Here is a 7,723-nt window from a genome sequence, read left to right as displayed (position 1 = left end):
TATCTGTAATTTACTCTATTACGATCGAATAAAAGAAAAGATTTATTTATTTAGAATGGATAAAAGCATACGTTATAACAAAATACTAGAAGCAGTTAATAAATAAAAATTATATATTTTGAATAAATTCTAACAGAAACGGTCGGTGAATTTAAGATGTAGGTTTTTTTCTATATCTTTCAACTAAATCTTCGCGTAATAATATTACTTTGTACGGTAAAATATTTAGTTTATAATGGTCAGTTATGTAGTACGGGTTACATTACGTGAAACAGATGACGAATACAATGTAAAGAAAGAGCGCGAGGGAGAGAGTGTGTAAGTGTGAGGGGAAGTATGTAATGTAATCTTACCGTTTATACTCGCAATATGAATAGAGAAGCTCGTAGCCTAACGTCCAACAAGCCCGCACTCGTATCCAACAGCGTTCAGTACAGCACAAGTTTGTTGTCGAGCGGTGTATAAAATATTCCATTCTATCAGTGTATTAGCGTCTTATTAATTGACGCTAGGGGTCGTTGATGTTGTAAGCTGTTGCAGAAGTGGTGTGTACAGTAACGAGTACGAATACGCGTAGCGGTGCAGTTTTAAAAACGTCATTTGTGTAAAATATCTGTTTTTAATATCTTATTAGATTTATCTATCGTACACGGCCTTCGTTAAAAAATTAATTACGATGCGTAAGTTATTTTTAATTATATTATTATTACATTGTTACATAATACTTTTTTTAACTTGGATATAACCTCACTTATAAAATATTTTTATTTAATATGAATATTCTGATGTCGTTTCAAATAAATTTTCAAGATTCATTAAAAAAATTATATTTTTCTTTCGCGTAAATATTTTGTAATAATCCATCATCTTTCCTACTTTGTATACCATCTGTCATTTAAAAAAAAAATGTCTTCGATGAACTGAATATAGGTTATTTATCTGTAATCTTTCTAGAATCCATATAAGTTATCTTAGGAAAGATAACTCCATTACGATTCCTTTTCCTTACTTCAAATTAGAAATGTTTAACTAATTTATTAACAAAATTGATTATTTAGTTAAATATAATTTATAATACAAATTATAATATTTTAGAATTTTATATTAATTATTTTTTGGACTATTATTAGCTCATGTATTTTGAAAAAAAGAATTTCAGAGAATAAAAATTCAGATCTGTAACGTTGAAAAAAACGATAAATCAATAACTATTCAAATTAACGATAAAGATCCGAAAGACAAAAATTAATTGGCGATTCGTTTAAGGAGTTTTTCAGATTTTTAAATTAATTTTTTGGTAATTCTGTTCGATTAAAATTTTTTTCATACTTTATTATACGTACCGTAGGTTAAAGTTTTCTTAAGAGAGATTAGGGTTGAAGTATTAGGTTGAAGAGTATCGCAGAGAGAGGAATAAACCGTTAACTAACCTTACTTGTCAAAGTCGGATTAGGGAGTCATCCCTTGATGATGACTGACCGTAAGGTCGGTTATCCGTTGTTCACATATCTAACAGCACGGGACGTGCGGTGTAGTTTTCTCTCTGTACAGATTATATTAACGTCTAGACACAAATTAAAACGTTGTAAACGACTAGACCGGTTTCGAACACGTGCCCGATTCACAACATTTTCACACTTTCACAAGCTACAGCTCCAAAACGGTAAGTCGTACAAGAAAATTGTTTAAATAAAAGTCGTCTGTTTTTTTAAAATTAACAACTTTTCCGAATGCAATACAGACGAGAAAAATTTTTTTCCGGTGAAAAAACCGAAAAAACACGTTTTTACAACTTCAGCGCCACCTAGTATTTCAATTTCGAATTATACGGCATAACTTCAAAGACATTAATCGTAGAGGAGAATGTCCTCTACATTTTTTGTTTGAAAAACTTTTCTCTAAAATCCATAGATTCAGAGAAAAGCGAATTTCAAAAACTTTTTGAGTTTTTCAAAAATCTACGGGAGGGAATATTAAAAATCTGGAGTTAAGCTTCCCTCATCACCTCTAATATATGGAAAAAATATCAATCGGTAGGTAAGGATTTTCAAATAAAAATACAAATTGACTGTACTATTTCTTTTCAAGTATCATTCTCTTATCAAATCGGAACTCAAATTTTTTTACTATTTACTTATTTACAAGTTTTTTAGTGTTAACTTGTCTGGTCGTCTGTTCGAAACTTACAACTGTACTTTCGGTTTCTCTTTTATCCGTATCCAAAACATCCATTAGATAACCATATCTAATACTTGTATGTTTTTGTAGTTTAAAACAAATTTATCTTTATAAATTTTGTAAGCGTATCTCTGAATCTGTTGAAACCATCGCGGTTACATAATCATATTTTCCGAATTCATCTCAATTCGCCCCGTGTACATCTGATTTCCGTAGTGTTATATCCATAATCTATATAAATCATCGAATCCATGTCGTAATAGAAAATACATTTACCCGATCTATTTATTATATGAAAGGGCATGAAAAATATCCTTGTGTTGCTTCAGCTACCGATTAATACGGTGCAAAAAATCTACTTTTTGCTACCGTTAAAAAAGTATTCGGCTATTTTTTTCTCCGAACACTGTAAAGAGTATTTTCATTGAAATTCAAGCGTAAAAAATATTCGATTAAAAATATTGAAAAAATGATATTCGTATAAATTATAGTAAAAACAGAAAAGAAAATTTAAACGTAATTCGTAAATCTTTGAAAATTAATTTTTAAAGAATTAGGTGTGATGTCTGTGAAAATTCCTGGAAGAGAAACCCCTTAAGCCTACCCTGCCCTACTTGTTAACAAATTAATAATGTTTACGATTAGCGATACGAAGGGCTGAGGGAGAGAATCGATAAGGGAATGCAAATTAAAGATATATTTAAACGATCGCCCGATGTCCACGCGATGAAATTATATTTTTGAAACTTTGATATTTACCGTAACGTCTCGATTTATCAATTACAACCGATACAAATGATATTGTAAAAACTTTGACGATAAGTTCAGAATGTAAATTTTAGCGTTCTTATTTTGATTCTGCTTTCTGTTTCTTATTCTTTATTTTACTGTGTTTCTTTCTTTTATTTTCCTGGTGCGGCTGCGAAGCCCCCGGGAAGTGCACTCAGAATCCTTAGGGCTCCGCGAAGCGCAAGTCGGGTACCGTTCTATTTAACGTCATGACCGATTTCAAAATGACGTTTAACAAAATAGATTACCTCCTTTTATACATATTATAAACGAGACAAAAATGATATCTGCTATCGTTGTCGTGAAAGTTAAATACGTTCCATTATTTTGGACGTCGCTAAATACTTACTCGTACTAATGAGGGATCGATTAAATAACGATCTGTAACTAATAAACCGTTTATAATTCGTTCGAAAAATAGAAAAATACGGTCCGTATTGATATTATTAGAGATTATAAGTTAAAAGAACCGATAATGAATTGTTATTTTTCTCAAAAGAAAAAGAAAATAAAATAGAAGGGAATGAAACTTCTATTATATAAATAAAAGTCTTTTCGTGATAATAATTTTTACAGAATTTAGATCGCTGTTAATTTTGGAAAATATATCTAATTCTGCTCTACAAATTAAAATTTTACCGTGCGCAAACAATCGTAAGTTGTTCGTTTAAATTTGTAACTTTATATCCGTGAAATAGCAAATCCATCCTTCCTGATGCGATCAATATAATGTATTATTATATAGATCAAAATAAACATATTAATTGTATATTTCGTAGAAAAAAATTTAAATATGAGATTCTAAAAATAAAAATATATTTAATTTTGTTTTTGTTCTGAAGTTTTAAATATGATGAAAAATAAGAACAAAAACTGACAGAGTGGGATCGGCATTCTGAGACTTAAAAAACCTTTTAGGTGAAATAAGTTTTAATTTTGTCGATTATAAATTCACCGCAGAAGTTCAAAATTTTTGCGGGAATAACGAATGGAAATTTTCTAGCTTATAAATAAATGCCGTGTTCGATAGGGATTTGAAATCGAAATCTTACGGATGAAAGCCGGGACGGTGTTATTCGCAGTGGAGATTTAAATTTTATTCTTTTTCTTACTAATTCTTTGACAGAATATAAATAACTTACAAAATTATTGATTCCCTATTTTTTTTTTTTTTTTTTTTTTTTTTTTGCTAGGAAGGGTCCCTGAAACATTTTTTTAATCGCCTATTAATCTTTTGTTGAAAGTATGTAACAAAAGATACATACTTTCTAATGCATACTTAATAATTTTTTTCTATCTGTTTGTAGTACTATAACTTGAGAACCGATGTTCTCAACCGTTTAGAAACCACTTGAATGAGAACATTTGACAGTGGTTCTCAAGTTATAACACTGCAAGCAGAATAAAAAAATTCATACCGCATCTGAAGTGTGAATATCTTTGAGTAAGTTTTTTCGAATATATAAGGGTCAACCGTTAACTTACTGGTTCGATTATAAACATTTTACTTTATAATCGAACCGTGTACTAATCTTTTAATTCAACAAATTATTATGTCTTCCTACTCCAGGGCTGCCGTACGTCTCGGTCTACCGGGACAATCCCGGTTTGGTGAAACACGTCCCGGTGGGAACCTTAAATGTCCTAGTTTGTCGGTTAATACTACGAATCTTTTTGTTATTTTCACTTACTTCCTTCCTTACTCATCCTGAATAGTAAATTAATAATTTTAAATTTTATTAAAAATATTAGAAGGAATTACAACATGACTTTGTCAAATAAAATATTCTTGTAAGAACCGTATAAATAATTATTTAAACATCAAGAGCCCTAACCTACGATAAAGTCATTAAAAAAACAATTATTTAAAGTTTTGTTTAAAATTCTTTAAATACGTGTTACCGAATTCATATTGAAATTATTATTTTTTTGTCTTTTAGTTATTTGACTGGTTTGATGCAACTCTAAGATTTCCTATGTGGTACCAGTCGTTTCATTTCGGTATACCCCTTACATCCTATATCCTTTACGATTTGTTTTACGTGTTGCAAACGTCGCCTGCCTGCACAATTTTTCCCATCTACCCGTACCTCTAATATCAAAGCGACTATTCCAGGATGCCTTAATATGTGGCTTATAAGTCTGTTTCTTCTTCCGACTATACATTTTCAAATGCTTCTTTCTTCATCGATTTTCCGCAACACCTCTTCATTTGTCACTTTATCCACCCGTCTGATATTTAACATTCTCCTATAGCACCGCATTTCAAAAGCTTCTAATCTTTTCTTCTTAGGTACTACGACCTTCCAAGTTTCACTTCCGTACAAAGCTACGCTCCAAACATATACTTTCAAAAATGTTTTCTTGATGTTTAAATTAATTTTTGATGTATGCAAATTGTATTTCTGACTGAAAGCTCGATTCGGCTGTGCTATGCAGCATTTTATATCGCTCCTGCTTCGTCCATCTTTAGTAATTCTACTTCCCAAATAACAAAATTTTTCTATCTCTGTAATTTTTTTTCTTCCTATTTTTATATTCAATGGTCCATCTACATTATTTCTACTACATTTCATTACTTTCATTTTGTTCTTCTTTATTTTCATGCGGTAGTTCTTGCGCAGGACTCCATCCATGCCGTTCATTATTTCTTCTAAATTTTTACAATATCGGCTAGAGTTACTATATCATCAGCAAATCGTAGCATCTTTATCTTCTCATCTTGCATTGTTACTCCGGATCTAAATTGTTCTTTAACATCATTAACTGCTAGTTCTGTGTAAAGATTAAAAGGTAACGGTGATAGGGAACATCCTTATCGGACTCCCTTTTTTATTGCGGCTTCTACCTTATATATTTCAATTACACTGATAAACAAAAAAAAATTTTTTAATGTTTCTGTAAGTGTGATACTATTTCTTGAATTGCTTTTTTGCGTACATTACAGATCTGTAAATACAATTTTTCTATCGCCATTATTTTAAAGAAATTACGCTTCAAAAAAAAATTAAGGGAAAATATAGTTATAATCTGTAAAATTTATAATTTTGCATTGCCATACCTGTGGTATAATGATTTCACCGATGTTTTTTTTTTTTATAAATAGCCTCAAGCACATCCCGAATTAATGTCCAACAGTAATCGGGTAGCATCGTAGTATTCCATTTCGCTCTATAGCGGCTTTCCATCACTCTCTTCTTTGAGGACCAACAAATATTCCTTCTCTAAATTTTCCTTCACTTACATTCGGAAATTTCTGCCTGATATAAAAAAATCCGGACTATCCATCTTCATCGCGTTTACCAATTTTTTTATTAGTCCTAGTTTGATATGGAGTGGGAGTAAAAATATTTTTTTGGGTTCACTTTTAAATTATACTCGGACGAATCTATGAAAAGGCGCCAGTCCTCAGGTTTATGAACTTGTCATAAGTGCAAAATAAACTCCTAAGTGCAATATTGTGCAGTAAACCAAATTATTTTCATCAATAAGGTACTGAGAAATTCTTTTTGTCGGCTTCGAAAACCCGAAATGTTTGTATTTTTTTAAAGTAAATTCCAACCTTGCAGTCTTGATCCTAACAGTTCAGTTTGATTTTTTGATAAATTTAAATCCTTACCCGAGTCATTTAATTCACCTTATAATATAAAATGTAGCTGATTGGAAGATAATTCAAAATCATTGTTGTCTTTTTCAGTATTGCCTCAATACTGGTAAATTCACTACATACATCTCACAGGCACTATGACACCACTGTTAACAAACTTAAGACAGCAATAAGACTGAATAAAATTAATTCAATCCTAAATCCAGTCCTTAATACAAACAACACAGCTGTGTTTTTTAGCTACATGTTTTGACCTGCATAGACATGACTAATCTTGTCCATGAAGGCTCACTCTTCAGTATTAGATGTTATGTCGTAACATGTGACTATGATATGATTTAATTCTTTGTCTAGTATTGTTTATTTATAGCTTAAAAATTATATTCACAAAGTTAAACGATAAAAAATGAGCTAACAAAATACAACATAGGAGCTTAAAATGCTAACTATTCGTTGAAAAATGAAAAAAATCTTTATTTAAAATTTAAACATTTTTCAAAAATGGTGGCTGATAGAAAGATTCTGTGTTCATATTCGTTTTCAGCATTAAAAAACATATTAAAATCATATATCACGTTTAGGAATAAATATTACGTTTGTCAGTGTTATTACTGTTGCAGTTTGGTTTCTGTAAACATTAGCAGTTGTTCAATCTCTATACTTGAATCCTAAATCTTTTAAAAATGCTGAACATTTTATTCCAGTCTACATTGTCAAATGCCTTTTCTAAATCCATAAATGCCATGTATGTTGTTTTTCTTTCATTTTATTGTACTATTAATCCGAGTGCTAAAATCGCTTCCCTTGTCGATATATTTTTCCTGACGCCAAACCGGTCTTCTAAAATTTCTTCCACTCTCCTCTGAATTCTTCTGTACAGAATTCTAGTTAAAATTTTTGATGCGTGATTAGTTATGCTAATTATTCTGTGTTCTTCACATTTATTTGCTCCAACTCTCTTTAGTGTCATGACAATAACACTCTCTTTGATGTCTGACAGAACTTCCCCTATTTCATAAATATTACACACCAGTTTGTATAATCTATCTATTGCTTCCTCACCAACACCGCACGGTAATTCTACAGGTATCCCGTCTCTCCCAGGAGCCATTCTGCCATTCAAATCTTTTAATGCTCTATTAAATTCAG

General features: G+C 30.9%; 1 protein-coding gene across 1 annotated transcript in view; it reads left to right on the top strand.

The window, feature by feature from the left end:
* The first annotated feature begins 574 nt into the window (after positions 1-574).
* Positions 575-7,723, top strand: part of LOC142330487 (extracellular serine/threonine protein CG31145) — a 514,347-nt gene continuing 507,198 nt past the window's right edge. The window contains exon 1 of the mRNA XM_075375768.1: positions 575-680. The gene's annotated coding sequence lies outside the window, so the exon portion shown is untranslated. The remainder of the gene's footprint in view (positions 681-7,723) is intronic.

This window comes from Lycorma delicatula, chromosome 9 (genome assembly GCF_047948215.1).
Source record: "Lycorma delicatula isolate Av1 chromosome 9, ASM4794821v1, whole genome shotgun sequence".
Lineage (NCBI taxonomy): Eukaryota > Metazoa > Arthropoda > Insecta > Hemiptera > Fulgoridae > Lycorma > Lycorma delicatula.
This window is presented reverse-complemented; position numbering and strand designations above follow the sequence as displayed.